A 23,223-nucleotide genomic window follows, 5' to 3' on the forward strand; every position below is an offset into this window, starting at 1 on the left:
AGCTTTACGAGTTTATTTTTGGCTTTTTTTTTTTTTCTTTTGGGAAGAGGTTCATCAGAGATTAGAGCTGCAGTAACAGCATGTTTCAATATGTTGCTCCCTGGTGATATGAAACACCCTGAGAAATAGCTCTGTATTGTGTATTGTTATTGCCTCGCAAATCTATAGCATGTATTTGACATAAGTGCTTTAATACTGGGTGGCTGTAGTTCAGATTACAACATATCACAGTGATTTATATTTTATATTTATTTATATATTTGTTTATTTACTTCAAATGGTGAAAAGACAAATCACATAGTGTTGAAGTGCCATATACACAGTATGTCCTGACCTTATAATGGGAAGAGGAGAACAAAAATCTCCAATTTACTGAGAGTGAGCAAAGTATAAATAATCATGGATTTTAATAACCAGTATCAAGAAATATAGAGGCCCAAGGATGGAAATACAGAGATGAAATCAGTACAGGGAAGGATTTCTTATCTCGGAGCTATTGACATTTTGGGCCAGATAATTCTTTGTTGTGAGTGGCTGTCCTAGGCATGGTGAGACATTTAAGTAGGATTCATGGCTTCTACCAGCTACATGCCTATAGCATTCCCCAGTTGTTACAACCAAAAATACCTCCTGACACTGCAGAATGTTCCCTGGAATGGGGTTAGGGGTCAAAATTGCCCCCAGTTGAGAACTGCTCACTGTTATTGAGAATTTATTTGCTAACATTTCTCAAGCACTGCTTTCTGTGCCCAGTGTACTGTATCCATCCTCTCAGTTACTCCTCAAAGGCAACCTATGAACTAGGTATTAACCTTATCTCCCTTTGTCTGAGGAAGAAAATGAGGCTAAGTCATTTAGTAACTGCCTTTGATCACTCCATTAGGAAGCACTAAGGGATTGGTCTGATTTCACACTGGGGTTGGTCTGATTTCAAATCTTACCTCGAAACTACCATGCCATTACGTAGTGTTTTTCTCAATCTTCATTTAACGATGAGTTATCTATAGTTTATGAACTGCCTTCAATCAGTTTTCCTTTCCCTTCCTTCCACAAACATGTATCAGCACTAACTATATGTAAAGCAGCTGTACTAACTGAAGGCTGGAGAGGCTTTGCTGCCTACTCTCATTTTACTTTCCTAGATCCATTCTCTTCCCTTTTCCCCTCTGCTCTGTGTTCAGGGATGCTGATTTCTATAGACTGCTGTAACCAGCTTCCTTGCCTGATGCTTTTCTGCTGAGCTCAGCCAATGAGAGGCACCAGCAGGAGATCAGGGTGAGAAGAGAGAGAGGTTGGAGTATTTAATCCACTGGCTCCTTCCTGCCAGCTAGCACTTTGGCACTTCTGTATCTAAAACCACAGTTCTTGTTGAGTGGCCTGTCTTTTGTGCTCCAAACTCTCACCAGTAACCTCCTCCCCTGCCTCTACAAACTCTGGGCTCCCTGCTCTTGCTAGCCCCAGGGAGTTTCTCCATCCCTTATAGCTTTTCCTTGCTCTGTCCAACCTTCTTTAAATAATCCCTTCACTATGTACCCCTCAATTGCCCAGTCTGGGTGAGGCAGCTATGTTCTGCCAGCTGTGTTCTGCTATGACTGATACAGAGGAATGAAAGACACTAATAAAGGATAACAGCCTAACCCTTCCCTGGGAAAATTTTCAAACTATTCGGGAGACAAATTGTTCAGACCAAATAGCTAAAGTAATTATGTTGTGTACATAGAAAATGTACAGTATGCTAACAATAGTAGCAATAGTAAAGACTTTCATTGAGCATCTACTTTAAACCAGGGCATTCAGCCTGGGCAACATAGCAAGACCTCATCTTTAGTTAAAAAAAAAAAAAAAAATTCGCCGGGTATGGTGGCATGCAACTGTAATCCTAGTTACTCAGAAGGCTGAGGCAGGAAGATTGCTCGAGTATGGCAGATGAAGGCTGCAGAGAGCTGTGATCTCCACTGCACTCCAGTCTGGACAACAGAGCAAAACCCTGTCTCCAAATAAATAAAAAGAAACAGGGCATTAAAGTCTTCCTCTCAGTCCTGACAATAACTCTGTGGGGTGTGTGTTACTGGTCGCCTTTATGGTTGAGGAAATAGGATTAGAGAAATTAGGTAACATATTTAAGGACATACAGCTAGTAATTGGCAGAGTATGTTACTGAATTTAATGACCAAAGTAGAGTTGAACTAATATTAACCTCAATTGCAAACCAATGTGATTTTTCAAAAAAAGGAAACAAGCGTAAGAACAAGCAAGTATTTTTGAGAGAACTGTTTGCAGTTGAAAAGGCACTAATTCAAATGACACTAATTTAGAAATTGTCCTTGCTCAGGCAAGGAATCTGCAACTCTTCCTGAATAAGATTCTGGAATAATTATTTCCTCTCTAACATTTATAGTCTTGGGACAGTGAAGGCTACAGTCCAAAAGAGATCACTTTTTAAAATCAAGGGCTTTGAAATTAAAGATGACTTCAATGAGTCTTTAATTGCTGTATTTTAAAGATAGTTTGTGTTCATGATATATTATTGCACAAAATGGGTCTATCAGGGAATAAGACATTTTGACCCAAGGGTTTGACCCTGCCATTTCAATGCCACAAACGTCTAAATGTCTTGATTACAAACATTAATCAGACTTAAATCAACACTGGAGAATCTTCATCAAGGCAGTTGTTTCTTGGACAAATATCAGTAAGCCAATTTAATTCTTTAATCAAATTTCCTATTTTTTTTTGAGATGTAGTTTTGCTCTCGTCACCCAGGCTGGAGGTCAGTGGCGTGATCTCAGCTCACTGCAACCTCCGCCTCCTGGGTACAAGTGATTCTCCAGCCTCAGCTTCCCAAGTAGCTGGGATTACAGGTGCCCACCATTACAACCAGCTAATTTTTGTATTTTTAGTAGAGATGAGGTTTCATCATGTTGGCCAAGCTGGTCTCACACTTAGGAGTTCAAGTATTTCACCTGCCTCAGCCTCCCAAAGTGCTGGGATTACAGGTATGAGCCACCGAGCCTGGCCATGATTCTTCAATCAAGTTTCTATCCAACACAATAAAATCATTTCTAATTTTTCAATATTTTTATTTTATCAATTATTTTCATAGGGGTGAGCTCATTTCTTTTGAAAATCTTTAATACATATTTACTTCATCTGCCAGTTTTTATTCACAATGATTTCAAATATATATTGCCACAGTGATTTTTTTCATTGGCCATTATTTCTACTGAGGTTCATTTTCCTGGGTCAACTGTTATATATCTAGATTTTGTCAAGAGGGTGCTACTTCCCATCAATTTTTAGGTACTATCAACTTGGTATTTCTTTTTTCTTTCTTTCTTTTTTTTTTTTTTTTTGAGACAGAGTCTTGCACTGTTGCCCAGGTTGGAGGGCAATGGTGTAATCTCAGCTAACTGCAACCTCCACCTCCCGGGATCACGCAATTCTCCTGCCTCAGCCTCCCAAGTAGCTGGGACTATGGGCGCATAGCACCACACCCAGCTAAATTTTTGTATTTTTAGTAGAGATGGGGTTTCACTATGTTGGCCAGACTGGTCTTGAACTCCTGACCTCATGATCTGCCCGCCTTGGCCTCCCAAACTGCTGGGATTACAGGTATGAGCCACTGCACCCAGCCTCAATTTGATATTTCTAAATGCTGAATGTTTCTAAATGGAATAAAATGCTGAATATATCTAAATGGAATAAACATAATAAATGAGATAAAAGGTTGCTAGCCTTATGAGAAAACTGGGGTACAAGATTTTGAGTCTGACTCTCCAGAAAAATGAGACTTAGAGAGGTCAAGAGGCAGAGAATGAGAGAGAAAAAGTAAAAGTGGACAAAGAGAGAGAGCCTGAAGCTCTCCTGGTGGTCTGGTTTCCTATTCTTAAAGTCTTCAGGGTCAAAGGGTGGGGTCAAAAAGTCCCGCTTCAGGCCAAGGTTGATTGCTATTTGCCATCATCATTCTTTATTTTCCTTAGTGGCACCCAGCTATATCTTATTTGTATAACTTCTCTTAGGTTCCAAGGTACCATTCTCCTGGTTTTCCTTCCGACTCCCTGACCTTCCTTCCCAGCATCCAGGGTTTATTCCTCCTCGTCTGTTTGATGTCAAATGTTGGGGAGTTCCAGGGCCCTGTCCTGGGTATCCTTTCCTCAGTGTCCTTTCTCTTTAGATGTTATCATCTAATAGGTGGCCTTAAGTGCCACCTTCTATGCAAATAGCACTCAGAACTGTATCTCTAGCCTTGATCTTCCACTAAGCACTAGACTCTTAGATCCAATGCTTCACGGATACCTCTACCTGGATGGTGGAGTATAGTATGCATCTCAAACCTAACACAGCCCAAAAAAAATTCTGGACTTTTCCATCCTAAACCACTTCCTCCTCCAACTCTTCCTCCTCCAACTCAATAAACAATACCACCATGTACTCAATTGCACAAACCAAAAAATGTAGACATTATTCTTGATTTAGCTTTTTCTTTCTTTTTCCTTCACTTAATCCATCGTCAAGTTCTGTTGAGTCTATTGCCAAATATAGCTCAGATCCTACTACCTCTGTACATCTGCGCTGCTGCCACTTGAATCCTTGCCACAGTCCTTTGCTGATCAATTGTCATGTTTCCTCATTGAAATCCCAGTGCTTACTGTTGCTTTTCATACTTTCTAGATGTTAGTTATCTCTTAAAAAAATATATTGAATCATGTTGCTCCTCATGCCTGAAACTTCCAATGGCTTTCTATTGCACTTAGAATAGCATTCAAACTGTTTCCTCTGGCTCAGAAATACCCACAAGAGCAAACCCCTGGGCACCTCTGTGATGTTATTACCTTTGCCCTCTTTTACTGGATGCCAGTGCCACAGGCCTTCTTTCTCTTCCTCAAGCAGCCCAGTCTCAGGGTTTGTCCTTTCTCAGAGCTTTTCCACAGCAATCATCGTTACATTTGCAGGGAATACTCATTCCTCTTATCTCATGTGACTGTATCCTTTTGTTGTTAGGGTTTCAGCCTAATTGACATCGCCCCAGACTGCCCAATCTAAAGTAGCTCCCAGGAAGTCTCTGTTGCATCACCCAGCTTTAACATTATACAAAGCACTTAACGCTATCTGGTGTTTTTCTTATTAATTACTTGAACAGTCTTCCGTCTTATTCCACTAGAACGTCAGGTCCACAAGAGGAGGAATGAGGTTTGTCTTGCCTATTGCTGTATTTTCATCCTCTGGCACAGCGCCTATCATACAGTAGATGATGCATAATATCCATGAAACGAATATGTGTATGGTAATACCATACACATAAGAATATAAAGACACTGTGGGTGTTTCTTTAATAGACTCTCACCCCCATCATTCTGAACACATACAATTACATCTTAACATAAAACATTGCTTTTTAATTTTGCTGCAATTGCCACAATATAGCCATAGCACTCACAAATAATCTTTGAATACCAGGATTATTTTCAAGTGGTCCACATTGGCCTGCACGTTTTCTGAATCTAATTACAACCACAGACCAGGGTGCAATTCTAACTCTGCTGCTAAGGACCTGTGTGATGCTGGTCAAGCCACTACCATTAGGGGCCCCTAATCTGGGAAATGACCTTCCCTAAGATCTCTTTCAGCTCTAAACAAGCAATGGAGAGTAGTAGTCAAAAGCATGGTTTTGGTACCAGATGGACCTGAACTAAAAACTATTTTCTATGTTGGAGAACATGGGCCTCAGTTTTTCCTCTAAAAGGTAAAGACGATAATGTTATCTATGGCCAAATAAATGAGCAATTTTATTCACATAAGCACCCAATATAACTATCAGTTTATAATGAGCACTCAAAGCATATTAGTAGTAGTGGTCATATCATATTATTCTTATTAATATAATCATCATCATCATTCATGAGTATCAATTTCTAAGAAGCAGCTTTTCAAGTACATGCCCACTAAATATTAAAATCATTGGGGAAATTCTTCTGAAAGTATCTGATTAACTTCTTTATTACTCGGATTTGTTTTTACGAATGGTCTGTTGTCTGTTCTTTTCCAGAGCATGAATTTCTGATAATCATTGAGAGAACAAAATGACTTCCATTACCCAGTTAAAATACAGTTCTGTAGCAGAATTAATCCATGTCTTTGCACGCTAAGTCATAGAAAACTGAATAGCTGTATCCTAAAACCATAGCTTCACTCTTGAGGGTTTTTGTTCCCTGTGAGCCTCCTTTGCTGAATATCCCACTGTTATTTCTTTGCTTTTCCACTCCTGGTCCACAAGTAGAAATGCTGCCCATTAGGGCGACTGTGAGGGCGCAGGGCTTTTATGTGTGTTTGGTGCCTAGCACAGAGCTGTGCACAAAGCACAAAGGAGGCTGCCAGTTAAGCTGAGCTTTCTTCTCCCCTTCCAATTCAAATGAACCTGAGACAAAATCCAAACAAACTGGTACTGGTGGTGGGGAAACAAACCCAGAATAGAGGAATAGCAGTTTATGTAACCAGACTCTGCTTATAAACCAGCCCTTCTTAAACTGGGACCCGTGGTTCTTAGCTTTCATCAAGCTTTCTTAGAGGTTGATGCCCCAACAAAAGCTGAGTCAGTGATGTAAATTGCAAAAGGAGTTGGAGGGAAAGCACATTTGAATAAATCAAGTCAAATGCTCCACAATATTGTTAATATTTAACCAAGAGAGTAGCCTAACATTTTTACCTAATTGCTCTTTCCTCTTTTTTTCCACATATTCCACCCACTCCTCCTACCAGCCAATCTTATAAAAAAAAAAAAAACTGTAAGCCAACATTCTCCTGCACTCCTTCAGAGCTGCTCATTGCATAATCACCTCTAGAGTTATCTGCTTGTCATTTCATCTCTCAGAAGTACACAACATCCACACCAGTAGCCTCAAGAAAATGCATGCATTTGGCACTATGGATTTATATTTGTTGTTTAGAAATAATTGCAAACCTACCATTTGTAGATTAAAGAATATGGCATATGACTGTTAAAAGCCCTGCATTATAAAGCCTTATTTCAATCCTACCCCATCATTCAAAGCCCAGCTTAAGGCTTCCTAAGACCTTCTCCAGCAGTTACTTCTGTTCCTTCTCTGACAGGTGTGCCACCTAATGTTTTGCTCAGGCAGCTGAACAATGGCATCGATGCTGTAATTGGTAATTCACAATTCTTTCATACGGACCAAGGGCTGGTGCTTATTAAATCCTCATCAGCCGATTTTTGTTAGAAAGTATCTTCTCAAAATGAGGACATCCATTGTCTCTAAATGTCGTAATTTAAGCAAATTATAAACTTAAAACAACAAAAAGGACATTATGTGGGAGTATGAACTAAACTTTACAGATACTAGTATTTATTTGGCTTTAATATTTTAAGACTTTTTTATCTACCTCAGTGTTTTTTAATGGCTTAAATGTCTTTTATCTACCTATATTTCCTCCTAAGACTAAATAATAATTTATCTTATGTAATGGTATATATAAAATCAAATTACATTAAAAAGATTTTCATTATGAGGCAAAGTATTTACACAGTAATGCCAAGTAAAAGAGGCAAAATACATAATTATATACAGTATGGCTTCCACTATTAAAAATATTCAAAAACAACTGGAAGGAGATACACAAAAATATTAACATATGATATTTATTTTTGGTGGTGGAAAGACAGGTGATTGTTAAGTTACTTTTATATACTTTCCTGCATGTGTACATTTTATACAATGTGCATAATTTTACTATATAATCAAGTAAATGCCACTTTTTAAAAAGTCTTTTTGCCTTAATACTTAAGGTGGCCTTCAGGTGAGGTGACGCTGCTCAAGCTGTCTAGCTAATATGTCCAAGTTTCATCAGTTAGTGAGTACTAGAGCTGAAATCTGAAAACGGAAACTGTCATTCCTTAGAAATGAACCCTTCCTGCTAGAAACTGAGTTAATAAAAAAGCCATCTTTTCTATTTAGAATCGGGGTAAAGGTACAATCACACATCAAGAGTCGTTCAGCTTCAGATGTGCATGCAATTTCATTTTAAAGGCAGCAAAGAAAACAACTGGCACGTGCTGTTTCAGGCAACATGTGCTGTCTAGATAGTTCTACAGGCATTATGCAATTCACTCATAGGAGCAATTAAGTGGTTCAAAATGCATCCTCTCTATCTTCTGAAAGAAAGCTCTTTTAGGAAATTGACGTTGGACCCCTTTCTGAATTACAAGTGAGTAGATTATGCATCTCTCCATAAGAGAGGGCATTTGAAAGCATCAGACCAAGGGCATGGCTCTCCAGGCAAATGATTTATGTATATATGTGTAAGACCCTTTTAGTTAGTGACCCTCCTGATTCTCTGACTTTCTGGTAGAAATTAAATGAGCTGTTTTCTGAGGCTGTGGATGGCGGTTGATGGATAAAGCATAGGAGTAGAAGGGCAATGGACAAAAACGTTTAAACACAAACAAATAGAAAAACATTTCATACTCATGGATTAGAAGAATATCATTAAAATAGTCATATTGCCCACAACAATCTACAGACTCAATGCTATTTCTATCAAATTACCAACGCCATTTTTTACAGAATTTAAAAAAAAACTATTCTAAAATCTATCTGGAACCAAAAAAGAGCCCAAATAGCCAAAGCAATACTAAGCAAAAAGAGTAAAGTTGGATGAATCACATTACCCGACCTCAAACTATACTACAAGCCCACATTAACCTAAACAGCATGGTACTGGTACAAAAACAGACACATAATCCAGTAGAACAGAATAGAGGACCCAGAAATAAAGCCACACACCTACAAGCATCTGATCTTCAACAAAGTTGACAAAAATAAGCAATGGGGAAAGGACTCCTTATTCAATTAGTGGTGCTGGGATAGCTGGCTAACCATATGCAGAAGAACCAAACTGGACCCCTTCATTTTACATACATAAAAATAAACTCGAGATGTATTGAAGACTTAACTGTAAGTCCTAAAATTATTAAAATCATAGAAGAAAACCTAGGAAATACCATTCTCAACATCAGCCTTGAGAAATAATTTATGACTAAGGCCTCAAAAGCACTTGATACAAGAAAAAAAAAATTGGCAATGGGACCTAATTAAACTAAAGAGCTTCTGCATAGCAAAGAAAACTATCAACAAACAACCTACAGAATAAGATAAGGTATTTGTGAACTACTCATTTGACAAAGGTCTAACGTCCAGAATCTATAAGGAACTTAAGCAACTGAGCAAGCAAAAAACAAATAACCCCATTGAAAAGTGGGCAAAGGACATGAACAGACACTTCTCAAAAGAAAACATACAAATGGCCAACAAACAGCAGAGGCTGTGCTTTGTTTACTACCAAATCTCACATGCTTTGCCTTGTTGCCAACACAGAGCAGAAGCTCAATAAATTTTTACTGAATGAACAAATGAATGAATGAAATACGTGGAACTTTTCAACGAGAGACAGTGGCCATATATCTCTCTTATCTTCGCACACAGTTAGCACTTACTAAATTTATATTAATCATATCATACCAACTTTGAAATAATAAGGTAAAAGATAGTTGCAACTGCACTAAATCTACATAGGCCCTGAAATCCATTGGTAGATGCTGAAAGTAAGCACTTGTAATATATCACCTGAGAAACTCATTTCCCCAATCCTGTCCAACTCATTGTTTTCTGGGCCAAACCACCAGTCTTTGAAAGGTGATGTGAAGATCTAAAAACACAGTAAAAATGTAACAGAAGCCACACATGTAACTTTAAATTTTTATAGCTCCCTTAATAAAGTAAAAAAAAAAATAGATGAAATTTTCACGATATGTTTAACTCAATATATCCACAATATTATCATTTAAAAACATAATCGGTACACATGCTCGCTCACTTGGGCAGCACGTATACTACAATTGGAATGATTACAAAGAAGATTAACATAGCCCCTAGGCAAGGATGACATAAATTCATGAAGCAGTTCATATAAAAATTTCTTTTACCTATTCATGTGATATTTTACTTTTTTAATATATAATCTCTTCTAAATCTGTGTGTTTCACATGTATGGTGCATCTTGGTATGGGTTTATAACTTTCCACATGTCTAATTCAATCCTGGGAAGAAGTTACACTATGAGAGAACCTGGATTATAGTGGTTCTCAAACTTACAATTCCTTGAAAACCGTCAAGCCAAATTCTGAAAATACAACACAAATTTGTTGCTGCAAGACCATGTTTCAAATGAAGCTGGGGTATACTTTATGCTCCGCCATCCTTAGGAATTATCTCCGTGAAGCTTAATTGTTAAGCACAGGGAGTACCCACTCTCCTTCTCTTTCAGCCGTTTTTATTACTTTAAAGATCAAAGCAATTAGTCAATGAAATGAATCACTAAACAAATTATAACATTTTAAAGTTAACTCCATTTTGACACAAACTTCACAAGACAGGTTTTGCGGGACTTCCGTCTTCTTTTTGGTCCCTCTCTTAACAGAGCTAGTCAATACTTTTGAAATTGTTCTGTCCTTTCTACATGTATATAGTTTTGTAAAATAAATTAAATTTCAATTTCTTAGTATTCTGAGAGACTGCTGTTCTTAAAATAAATGAAGATAAAATATGTAGGTAAATATTCACTAACAAGGTACCTACAAGATTAATCATGGCAATACAGATTATAATAGCCCTGTACTGGAAACAACCAAAATGCCCATCAGCAGTAGAATGGGTGAAATATTGTGTGATAGTCAATGGAATTCTACACATAATGAACATCAACTACTGCTAGATAAAAAAAAACAAACTCACAAATTAGTTAGTGAAGAGGCCAGTCCCCGAGACATCACACAATGATTTCATTTATATAAAGTTCAAAACTAGGAAAAATTAATCTATAGTCCGAGAAATCAGGATAATGGTGACCGGGGGTGGGGGAGAAGTGATTGGCAGGGGGCAGGATGGGTCTCCTGGGGGACGGATAACATTCTGTTCCTTGATCTGGGTGCAGATTACATGGGTGTGTGCACGTAGGATTTATACAATTCTCTGACATTCATTATGCTTCAATATCACTTCCGTAAAAATAATCAGACACATGAGAAAGGTAGAAGCTTGCTATCATACACTCCTGCCCCATGTGTTTCTGTTAAAAATTGGTCATATTGTGCCGCTTCCTGTTTCTACCTTTTTGAGTTTCTAACTAAATCAAGGCAAAACAACTGATAGGGCTTTTAAGTAAAAGGCACGTTTTTCTCCGTGTTTGTGTCTTTCCTTCCCCCTCACTCTCCCTTCTCTTTCCCATGCCTTCCTGCACTCCCTAGGTCCAGGTCTTTCTCTTCTTCAAGCAAATTTACTTAAAAGAAGGAAAGATGAGTAATAACTACACTTTTCTGATTGGATTAGAACAGCTTTGGGATATATCTGAAATCTTCAGATGATATGAAGAATTTGAATGGTTAAAATATGTATTGTTGATTTCTCATTTCATTCTCCGATTTGTGCTGTAAGAGAGATCAAATTTCTCTACCCATTTAACTCCTGTAGAGTATGGCTGTGGGGGATGCATATATTTTAATAAAGCTTTAAATTAACAGTTTCATGATACTCTGACCTGCTCTTGCTATGAATACTTAGCATATTTATAAGCAATATTGTTATGGCCAAAAGGAAGACAAAATGTGTTATGTATACCAAAGCCTATATGTAACAGGAAAAAATCCTTTCCCATTTTAACTGTTTCTGAACTGGTGTCTCTTTAGGAAAAGGTTTAGCTAACTGAAGGCTTTGGAGGCAGTCCCCAAGGAATTGACTACTTGTGGGCTTAGAGGTTGTCTCTCACTCACCACCCCCGCTGATCCTCAAATAAATTTGTTTACAAAGGTGGGTGTGTTATTATTCTCCCCCACCCAGGAAAGTAACTTGTGTTAAAACAACCTCATTTCCAAACATCATATAGAAATTACAGGAGATGACTTAACAACAACAAAAAAATCAATGTGCAGCTTAGGACAGCCATTTAGAGAAAACACATTACTCCATGGTGAGGAAAAGGAAGAAAACTTCCCCTTGATGATGACTTTAAATATCTATGTATATATTTAAAGCAGCCATGGCTAAATGAAGCCTTCCCAGCACTGCTAGATAAACATGACCTCACTACCTTTGCAGGAACCTACCTTAGTGCAGAACTGTAAGAAGTTGTGTATTCAGAAAGCCTCACATTTTTCAGAGGAGAGCTTTAAAAATGCAGTTTCTCTTGGAGCAAACCAAACAGAGCCGACACGTAGTCATCACTCTTTTCACATTTCAGTATCTTGTGCTAATCCCCCTAGTTTTCAAATCTCTTTAGTCCACAGTGACAAAGATCTACTAGTGACCCAGAAGCTAAGCTGAAGCCCAGGTTTTCCTCCTCCTCCTTATCAAAATGTTCTAACCAGAGTTGTGAATGAAGTGAAGGATCTAGTTAAAATTTTTGGCCTTTCTCCACCTCAACCTAGGAGGAATCACATAAAATAGTCCAAGGCCAGGAAGTAAAAGCAAAGGCATATGAAGTCCCTAGAGCAGAGGTTACCTGGAGTCTCTAAGGATTTGAACACCTTACATCACTAGGATTTAAAATATCTCCTCTCTATTACATGGAGAATCAAAAGGTGACTGAAGGGCCTTTGTAAACATCATGATAACAGAATATTTGATAGACACTGCACCATTTGTTTGAGTTTGCTCTCTGGCTAACTTCAGAACCTCATATCTTGAAAGGTCAGATACACAGTATTGAGAAAGGTGTATTTTTGCTGAATGATGGTGAGCATCGCAAATCAATTTCAGCACAGTTTCCTGAGCAACAGGGAAGGGTCTCTGCATGATCTTTCAGGAAGTCACACCATTCAACACTGTCATATGAGATAGAATCTACATGCCATCTTTGTATTGCCTTAATTAAGGCAGCAGGGCTCCCTGGAAAAGGAAAAAATCTACTGCACAGTTTGGATGTTTAAGTTTGTAGAAACTTTTTGCTTCTTTAATTCTCTGATTTTTTTAGTCCTTTAATCCCTTAGAACCATGAACTATGAGTCAAAACAACTTCCAAACCTGGAGTTTCCTTTAAATACAAAATGTCCATGGTTTTTTAAGTAATTGGATAAAATTATTTGTTTAATCTCTTCTGTCTTTAAGCAGGTAGCTTATTTGGTGTACTGTGTAAATCAGTATGAAAATTCAAGAAATTACCTAGTACAAAGAAGCCAACATTTTGGGTCAGGGAGGTTGTCTGCTAGATAAATTGGCACAATGTGAACATTAACACAAGGTTCAAGTAGTTTCCAAATCAATTTTATTTAGAAAAGAATGCAGATTGCATGTGGGCTTCCAAGTTCAAATGTCTATATTACCACATTTCCCTTTGAGGGAAGAAAAACAGGATGTGCTTTAGGATGCTGCTACAAATCAACTCAAGGGCCCTTTAATAATTGTGGTAATACCTGTGTGCAGCCCTCGTTTGGTTTAACTGACTTTGTCCAATTCTAGGAATTTTCAAGCTTTAGGTTGATGTTAAAATTCAGCGCCAAGTCCAGAGTGAGAAAGAAACCACCTACTGAGAATTGTTTTTCTAATGTTTTCCTTAACAATTTATAATAATCACCAAGGCAGTCTTTGGATGGGGAAATTTCAAGTTATGGCTGCCAAGTGCAGTTGAAGTCTTAGCAAACTGACATCAGACCCATTAATCCATTAGTCCTTAAACTTATCTGTATGTCAGAGTCCTTCAGGGACCCACACTAGATCTACTGTATCAAAATCTCAGGGGAGGCTAGGTCAGGGACAGCGTTCCTACAACTCAATAGCAAAAAGTCAAATCACTGAATCTGTAAAATAGACAAAAGACTTGACCAGACACCTCAGAAAGGTAGGTGCATGAATGGCTAATAAGCACACGAAAAAGTGCTCCACATCAATAGGTATCAGGAAAATGCAAATGAAACTACCATAAGATACCACTCCACACCTGTTTGAACAGCTAAAATTAAAAAGATAGACCAATGTTGGAAAGGATGTGAAGCAACCATAACTCTCACACATTGCTGGGAGATGTGTAAATAGCACAACCACTTTACTTTGCATAACGGTTTGGCAGATGAGATAAACATATACCTAGCTTACAAGATAGCAACTTCTCTGCTAGCTATTTACCTGAGACATGAAAAGATATGTGCACAGAAAAACTTATATGAGAATGAGCATAGCAATTTTATTCCTAGTAGCTAAAAACTGGAGACAGTCAAAATGTCCATCAAAAGGAGAAAAGATACATAAATTGTGTTATGGCCAAACAATGTAAAAGTACCCAGCAGTTAAAACAGACAATCTACTGGTACACACAACACAGTTGAACTTCAATAGTATTATTCTGAGTGGGGAAAAAAAAAACCAAACACAAAAGATCATACATTGTATGTTTCCATTTTTATGATAATTGGCAAAACTAATGTTTAGTAAGAGATAAGAACAGTTACTGGCTCCAGGGGATGGTGGTGGAGGTGGGTGGGCAGGGATTGACTGTGGGGGGCATGAGGGAACTTTCTAGAGTGATGGAAATGGTCAATATTTTAAAAGAAGTGTGGGTTATGTGTGTATTTGTCAAAACTCAGTGAACTGTACACTTAAGATCTGTTTGTTTGAATGGATGTAAATTATTCTTCAATAAAATAAAATTAAATGAAAAAATGTCTCTAAGCATATTTACAATGTGAATCTATGTTTGTAAACCACTACATCAAGGAATATTTAAAAAACACTGCAAAATGATTTTTATTTTTTGCTACAATCCCAAGGTTTTAGTGATGATGCTCACAACGTGTTGGAAGACCAAAGTTTGGGGTGAGGTTTAAAGCAATGACAATCTGTGTGTGTGTGTGTGTGTGTGTGTGTGTGTGTGTGTGTGTGTGTGTGTGTATTACAGTAAAGGGTAGATTCAGCAGGTCTATGATGTCCAAATTCTACATATTCCAAAGAAAGGCATGGCACCCCCTTCATCAGAAAGTTATTTCTTATGAGAAATAACTTTTAAACTCTTGGAATATCCTGCCTGATAACAGTGTCTTTGTATACCTGAGGCACTGGGCCACGGCAGATGGTTTGTGCTAATGATGTGATTAACGGTGGGGTTCTTGGGTTGGAGACTATGTAACTAAGGTCAGTCATATGGGCACTCCATCCCTATGTAACCAATTCCTAATTTTAAAATTCCTGGACATCAAGGCTTGAGTGAGCTTCCCTGGTTGGCAGCATTCTGTACACGTTGTCGTACATTGTTCCTGGGAACAATAAGTACTGTCCTATGATCTCACTTGGAGAGGAAAACCGGAAGCTTGTGCCCGGTCTCCCGTGAACTCTGCCCTGTGCACTTTTTCCTTTGCTGATTTTAATCTGTATCTCTTCTGAAATAAACTGTAACCATGAGTATAACAGCTTTTCTGATATCTTTGAGTCTTTCTAGTGGATCATTGAACTGAGGATAGTTGGGGACCTCACACATATGCATGTGTGCATACACGCACATGCGCACACAGACACACATACACACATGATACAAATAAATTGAAATTAAAGAAGCAATAAAAAGATGCAATGCAAATGGGAGCAGTGAGTTTTCACAAAACCCCAGTGATCCTGAACAAGCCATAATTTCAACACCAGGGGTATAATCCTGTGTTGGGTTAGGGGAATGGTCTAGAATTTGGTACACTGGCCTCAATCTGAAAAGGTTACAGGTGTCTACCATACAAGGTGCCGAGATGATCACAGCAGGATAGCTACTGTGAATTTGCAGTAAGGGAGACAGCACTTTTCTGAAATATTCCACAAATAGAGAAACAGACATTCACAGCACCCTCCTTGATCCGGCATGGCCTACCCCTCCAGATTCATGGTACCTGACTCTCCCTCTCGTTTTCAATATTATATCCAATAATCTGGGATTTTCTGCCTCAGTCCTATATTTTATCCTTCAGAGCCTACTGTATAAAGTGGAATTATTATTTCTTAGTCTGGTTATGTGTTTTTAACCTCTCTTACTAAAATATGAGCTCAGTAAGGACAAGGAAGAGGTTGCAGGTCCTTATTCTGTCTCTAGCACCTAGTTTAGGCCTGGCATTAATAACAATACTATCTGAAGGGTGAAAGCCTGAACAGTTGAGTTCCTTGAATGCAGCTGGCGCTTTTCAGCTTCAGGGCCTTTGCATATACCATTCCCTCTGTTTGGACTAATCTTCCCTTTCTCCTCTTTACTAGACAATTCCTACTTACTCTTTCTTCCTCATCTTTTTTTTTTTGAGTCAGAGTCTCACTCTGTCACCAGGCTGGAGTGCAGTGGTGCAATCTTAGCTCACTGCAACCTCTGCCTCTCAGGTTCAAGCCATACTCCTGCCTAAGCCTCCTGAGTAGCTGGGACTACAGGCACGTGCCACCATGCCCAGGTAATTTTTGTATTTTTAGTACAGACGGGGTTTCACCATGTTGGCCAGGCTAATCTCGATCTTTTGACCTTGTGATCCACCTGCCTTGGCCTCCCAAAGTGCTAGGATTACAGGCGTGAGCCAACATGCCCAGCCTTCTTCCTCATCTTAAACATCCCTCTTGGAAAACCACCCTCAGATTAGGTAGATTAGACACTCTTCTCATACTAGTCTGTATTTGTTTGCTATTGTTACATAACAAATCACTTCAAATTTAGGGGCTTAAAACACCACTTATTATACTCATAGTTCTGTAGGTCAAAAGTCTGGGCAGGCTCACCTGGGTTCTCTGCTTTAGAATCTCTGTAATGGTTTTCTAGGCTGCCTTAACAAAATATCACAAACTGGGTGGCTTAAAACAACAGAAATACATTATTTTGCAATTCTAGAGTCTAGAAATTCAGATTCAAGGTCTTGGCAGAGCCAAGCTTCCTCCAAAGGCTCTAGGGAAGAATGTTCTTTGCCTCTTTCAGCTTTGGTAGCTCCAAGAATTTCTTGGCTTGCAGTAACACATCTCCAGTCTCTGCCTCCATCTTCTCATGGCTGTTTTCCCTCTATGTCTGTGTCTTTACATGGCATTCTTCCTGTGTTTCTGTGTCTGTGTCAAAATTTACCTCATCTGATAAAGACACTAGTCAGAGTCATGCTGGATTAAGGTCCACCCTAATGATCTCATCTTAACTTGATTAAATCTACAAAGACCCTGTCTCCAAATGATGACACAGTCATAGGTACCAGGTGTTAGCGTTTCAACACAAACATTGGGGGACACAGTTTAATTTTTGCTGGACACAATTCAACCCATAACAGTCTCCCAAGGCTGAACTCAAGGTGTCATAAGACCTGGACTCTTATGTGGAAGCTGTGGTGAAGAATTCATTCCCAAACTCAGTTTGTTAGCAGAGTTTAGTTCTTTGTGGCTCTAGGAATGAGGTCTCTGCCTCCTTGCTGGCTGGCAGCTGGCAGCTGCTCTAAGCTTCTAAAGGCCATCAACATGCTTCATCACATGACCATCCATCCTCAAGCCAGTGTTGGTGCATCAAATCCTTCTCATGCTTGGAGTCTCTCTGACTTTCTCTCAGCTAAAGGCTGGAGAAAATGCTCTTTTTTGAAAGGGATCCTATAATTAGATTAGGACCACTGAGATAATTTCCCTTTTGCCATATAACTTAGCATTATCAAGGGAATGCTATCATATTAACAGGTTCTACTCACACACAAAGCAGAGGGGATTATTTAAGGGCAAGTGTCACTGGGGGCATTCTTGTAATTCTGCCTACCACATCACCCTTGATCTTTTTCACCTTCCCTCAAATGCCTAATTACTTGTTAAATATTTTCTTTCCATGTTATACACTCCATGAGGGTAGAGAATAAATGCATGTTATTCACAGCTGATGTCTTGAGCACCAGGCATGAGGCAGAGTAGGCACCTGAATAAATGAATCAATGGATGGATGAATAGATGGGAGAATGGATGGATTTCTCCTAAATATTCTAACAGACCTATTAGCTTGCTCATTTGATATAGAAACATTAAGAGACAAGATCAGCCAGGCATAGTGGCTCACGCCTATAATCCCAACACTTTGGGAGGCCGAGACGGGTGGATCACTTGAGGTCAGGAGTTCGAGACCAGCCTGGCCAACACGGTTAAACCCCATCTCTACTGAAAATACAAAAATTAGCTGGGCATGGTGGCGCATGCCTGTAATCCCTGCTACTGGAGAGGCTGAAGTAGGAGAATGGCTTGAACCTGGGAGGTGGACGTTGCGGTGAGCCAAGATCGCACCACTGCACTCCAGCCTGGGCGACAGAGTGAGACTCCATCTCAAAAAAAAAAAAAAATTAAAATTAAAATTAAAAAAATAAAAGAGACAGGTCTTGGCTGATCGGACATTTCAGACAGGGAAATGATGCAAAGAAATGGAGTTTGCAGATTAGGAACCCAGATGTCAAGGTCGAGATAATGAAAGCAGAAATTTGAATGACAATAGTCAGAAACTTGCAAATGCTTAAGTTCTACCACCACATGAGAAATGACCTGCCATTTATTCTGCCACTTTGTCTTGGTTTCTCCAAGAATATCTATTATCTTTTCAAAAATTAATAGGTGCAGACAATTGTGTGACAGCTAATGAGAAAACAGAATGTGTGTGTTGTGGCAGCACTAACTCAGGTGGTACGACTTAAACCAACCGAAATACTTGTGCTGCTAAGATTAAAAATCTATACTAGGCCCTCAGCTAAATTGCTAAATGGATAAACAGCCTCCTTATAAGTACAACATCCCAAACCTGCTGGAAAAATATATTTTTAGACATACAGTGCTGACATTTCTGATGAAACAATCAGACTTGTAGATTCCAAAGTTAAGCACACTTCCAAAGTTTTTTCTCATTGAGGGCAATACAAATGGTTACTTTAATTATATTTTCCCTTTGGGTGATTCAATGCAGTATGATTTTTAAATGAGTTTTTAAAATATTCTTTTTAAAAAAATGTAAGAAAACTGGTTGGGGCCAGAGAGCCTGTAGCTAATAGCAGACTTCAAAGAGGGGTAAAGATCAATGTGTATTTCCCGGATTAAAATACACAGCTGTAGTTTGCAAATTCAAATACATTTTAAGGCCACCTCCTCTTCCTACCTCCCAAAGGCCTAATCCTTTGATTGACAGTTACAGTCCTATCAGAAAAGCAGACTACATTTATTCTGGTGTGCCGAAGGAGGTAAGCCTTAATCTCTTTAATCGTCTCATCCATGATGTCTTTGAATAAAGGAAAGCAATTACTATTTCAATTCCTGCTGGTTGCCTTTCCTGGGAATAAACTGACTGGGGATCAGAAGTTCTGTCAGTTGTATCTTGCTGGACCTTAGGGGGCTGCAGATTTACAAGTTACATGACAGCCTAAGTTAACACTGCCCATGTTTTTCTGCCACGGCTCCTGCTCTGATCCTCCATCTGACTTCTCCTCTTTGCAGGCATTACATAATGCGCAAGGGGAAAAACAGCCTGAAATAATCTCACATCAAGAGGATTTGGACAAAAAAAACAAATTCAAATTGATAATCCAAGGCTGAGATTGCCACTGTCATTCAACTATCCTTCTGAAATACTTCTCAGCTTGTGTTTTGGCACCTGTTGCTATAACTTCAAAAAAAAAAAAAAAAAAAGAAAGAAAGAAAAAAAAGAATGTCTTCATAGACACATTTCAAAGCACAGCCCAGATATTTGATAGAAAATTAGAGTTAGTGAGTTAGTGATGTTTGTTTGATGTATGAATATTCAACAGTTATCATCTGCTAAAAATGGAGTCAATTATACTGTTTGTGGCAGCAACAGATTTAATAGCACCTTGAATCTGGAAGTCATGTTTTAGGCTATGGGAATAAATGTAAGCTTTATCATCAGTTGTGAGCGTGTTCCCTCCAATGTTAGAAGTCAGAGAACGTAAGGAGACTGCAGGGGAGCGAACTAATATAAAGAAATCAAGGGTTGCATGCAGTGTCAGGAAATTTAGGGCACCAGAGATTATTAAAATAATCCTTCAGGTTTACACCTGGGGATCCACCCTTACAAACAAAACAAAACAAAAGAAACAAACAAAAAAAACATCCACAGTGGCAAAGAAAATATTTTGAGTAATTTTCTTTATGGTGCTCACAGCACAAGTGAACTGTATCACCACTTTTTCAAAAAAAGATAATTCTATAAAGTCTGCAGTTTATTCTTCCATTACGAACTGATGTAATTTGGTGTATTTAAAAAGAATAGCCCAGGGACTGAAATATTTTAATTTGCCTCTAATGAGAGGTTCTTTGCAGTTCTTCTAAGAACACTTGTTTTCTCAAGCTTCCTTCTCCCACATTCTCTCCCACATACACATGCTACAAAACTGTGTATTACAGTCCTGCTTGGTTAAAATATTACGTGTCAGAGAAGAAGTCAGCTTTACGTACCAACACACACACACACAGGCACATATATCCAGGGCAAAGCCCCTAACCCTAAATTTGCTTTATTTTGTAAAAGAAAATCACTCTCACACTGGGAAATAGGAAAATTGGCTATGGACACGTGTGATATATGCTTGATAATTTCACAGCCTTTTGTTCTACTTTGCTTGTTTAGACATGGCTGTCAACCAGGAAGTTCCATCAGTTTCTAGAAAGTCAGAGAACTCAGTTTATTTTATGGGTGGGAGGGGCACCTTTTCCTTATTAACTTGGAGGTGAACTAGCTTCCCTTGGGTGAATATCCAAGGTCAGATATGTTATTAGGCACTTAATGTCCTTATTTTAGGGGTTCCCAAAGTGTAATCATAAACGGGACCCCAAAGGCTCTCAAAGTGTGCTATGCAAACCAGCAGCTGCAATGCAGCACCTGGGAGCTTGTTAGAAACGCAAATGATCAGGCCTCACCTCAGACCTACTAACTCTGAAACTCCGGGTGTGGAGGTACAGCAAGCCCCCCAGGTGATTCCAATGCATGCTCAAGTTTGAGAACCACTGTCTTCTATGAGGTAAACCTCAGAATGCCTTATGAAGTAGGCAATGTTATCTCCATCTCCAATCCCTTGTTGGTGAGGAAAGTGAGGCTCAAAAGGTAAGGCCATTTGTCACACAGATGGGAAATAATGGGGCTGGGATTTAAACTCCAATTGTTCCAGCTTCTAGCCTTAAGCCCTTTCCATGCAACCTTTCATATCATCACTGCTGGCCATAGAAAATAAATTTAAACTTTGAAAACAGCTCTTCACAGCCTTGCCCGAAAGCAAAGCAGCTTCCTATGCATGGAGGTACAATAGTCTTTCCTACAACTACACCTCCAAGTCAAGCTTTCTCCCCTACCCTCAGCCATCATTCATTCTGACAGAGACACAGAATCACACACTTGAGCTGGGTGATTTTAGCAGCACTTAAGGCATCAGGGGAGAAGCCAGGGTGACAATAAGATCTTCAAATTCCTTGACCTCAAAGAATGTAGACTTTGCCAGTCTGTCTATGCACAGGCCATGGACTTATAACTGAAAAATGGGCTGCTGTGCCTGATCCTAAATCCCAATGTGACCTTGGGACATAGCTTTTGCCTTATCCCAAGAATTCTGAGGCAGGTGGTAGAAGATGCAGTGGAGGCAGAAGAGAGTCAGTTTCTTGTGGAACTATTGAGAATTTCTGAGACATAAGGACTTTTGCTTTGGTCATGTATTCAGTTGATCAGACTTATCAAAAAGAGAAAAGAGATCCTCCTAGAAGTTAGGAGAGGGGTTTGTTTCAGTAGGAGATCAGGAGATTATGTTTTCCTGAAAATTGGTGTCATGGTACACATGAAACTGGCACACTCTAAATCAGGTTGATGGACTGTATCAATGTCCATTTCCTGGTTGTGATATTGTATGATAGCTATGCAAGATGTTATTGTTGGGGAAAAATGGGGAAAGGGGACATAGGATCTCTGTCTTATGTCTTACAACTGCATGTAAATGTACATTTATTTCAAAATAAAAGGTTTTTTCGAAGTTGGTGTGATGGTAAGAAGGGCAGAAAGTGGTCTGGGAAAAGTAACTTGTAGCCATGCTATTTCGTATCTTTAAATATCATCCTTGATGGGTCTTCAAGTCTCCATAGCTCCTGAGCAACTGAAAGGTAACTCATGACAGAGGGGGCTTTCACACCATTCTTAACCTTTCACGGAAGTCACTGGAACATAATGCTCTTACAGTTTAAGTGACACTCTGAGGGAGGGTCTCCTTGCTCTGGTAGTTAGTGGGCAGGTCTAGCACCCATCCTTAGGTTTGGTTGCTAGGTAACATGGTCACTCTGCTATTTAGGTACAGCATCTCCAACCTATTCCTTCCTTGAAAGGGGTGGACAGGTTGTGGGGAAAAGATCTTCGTTGGAAGAAAATCTGCTGGTTGCTGCCTTTTTAGCTTTTTTTCCCCTTCTGAGCTGCCAGACGGAATATTTAAAAATATACCTAAGCTGCTGCTGGGAGCCAAGAATTTCACATCAACTGTTAACTGCTTGTTAATGGTTTTGATGGAAGGCTTGATATGAAACACCACATCTCAGTAGATAATTTGATTGCAGACAAGATCAGACAATGTACTGCAGAGGGTGTGTGGGTGCTACTTCTTGATTCCCCCCACCCAGGTGTGTAAAGAAATCTATCCCATAGCTGGAAATACAATATAATCCCTAACTAGATCTTTCCAAGAAGTCTGAAAATGGGATGTTTCTGTTGGTAGTGAAGTGTGAAAAACAAGTCAGGATGGCCACTTTTCAAGCAAATGTTGTAAAGATGGTTGGGTACTGGGGGACACCTAATATCTTATGGGGGATGAACAAGATGAAAGTGTATTTTCATTGAGAACACTCACTATGCCAAAGACCATCATTTAACCCTCATAACCCCCATGAGGCACGTACTTTAATACCCATTTCATAGATAACTGAGGATTTGAAAAGTTAATTAACTCGCCCAGGGTCCCAAAGCCAGTGAGGAAGGGGTGAAGTCAGGTTTCAAATTAGGTGCCTTTGGTCTTTAAATTCATACTCCTAGCAGTTATGCTGCGTATGTTCTGCAGATTTTCCAAGCCTAGATTTCTAAGACTCTATGAAGAATCAGGAAACTGATCTTTCAAATAGCTTTGATATACAATCACATACAGTGAGGGGTTTCCAGAGTAGGGAGAACCAGAAGCCCTTAACG

The 23,223-nt window shown here is 39.1% G+C and overlaps 1 protein-coding gene and 2 pseudogenes across 6 annotated transcripts in view; 1 reads left to right on the plus strand and 2 right to left on the minus strand.

Annotated features, from left to right (window-relative positions):
* LOC116466484 (large ribosomal subunit protein eL14-like) overlaps positions 1 to 4,621 on the minus strand; it is a 30,541-nt pseudogene extending 25,920 nt beyond the window's left edge.
* Positions 1 to 23,223, minus strand: part of CADPS (calcium dependent secretion activator) — a 487,405-nt gene that overhangs the window by 415,170 nt on the left and 49,012 nt on the right. The window lies entirely within an intron of this gene.
* On the plus strand, positions 9,877 to 9,993 carry LOC116467664 (U6 spliceosomal RNA; annotated as a pseudogene).

Source organism: Hylobates moloch, unplaced genomic scaffold (genome assembly GCF_009828535.3).
Source record: "Hylobates moloch isolate HMO894 unplaced genomic scaffold, HMol_V3 SCAFFOLD_4, whole genome shotgun sequence".
NCBI classification, from domain to species: Eukaryota; Metazoa; Chordata; class Mammalia; order Primates; family Hylobatidae; genus Hylobates; species Hylobates moloch.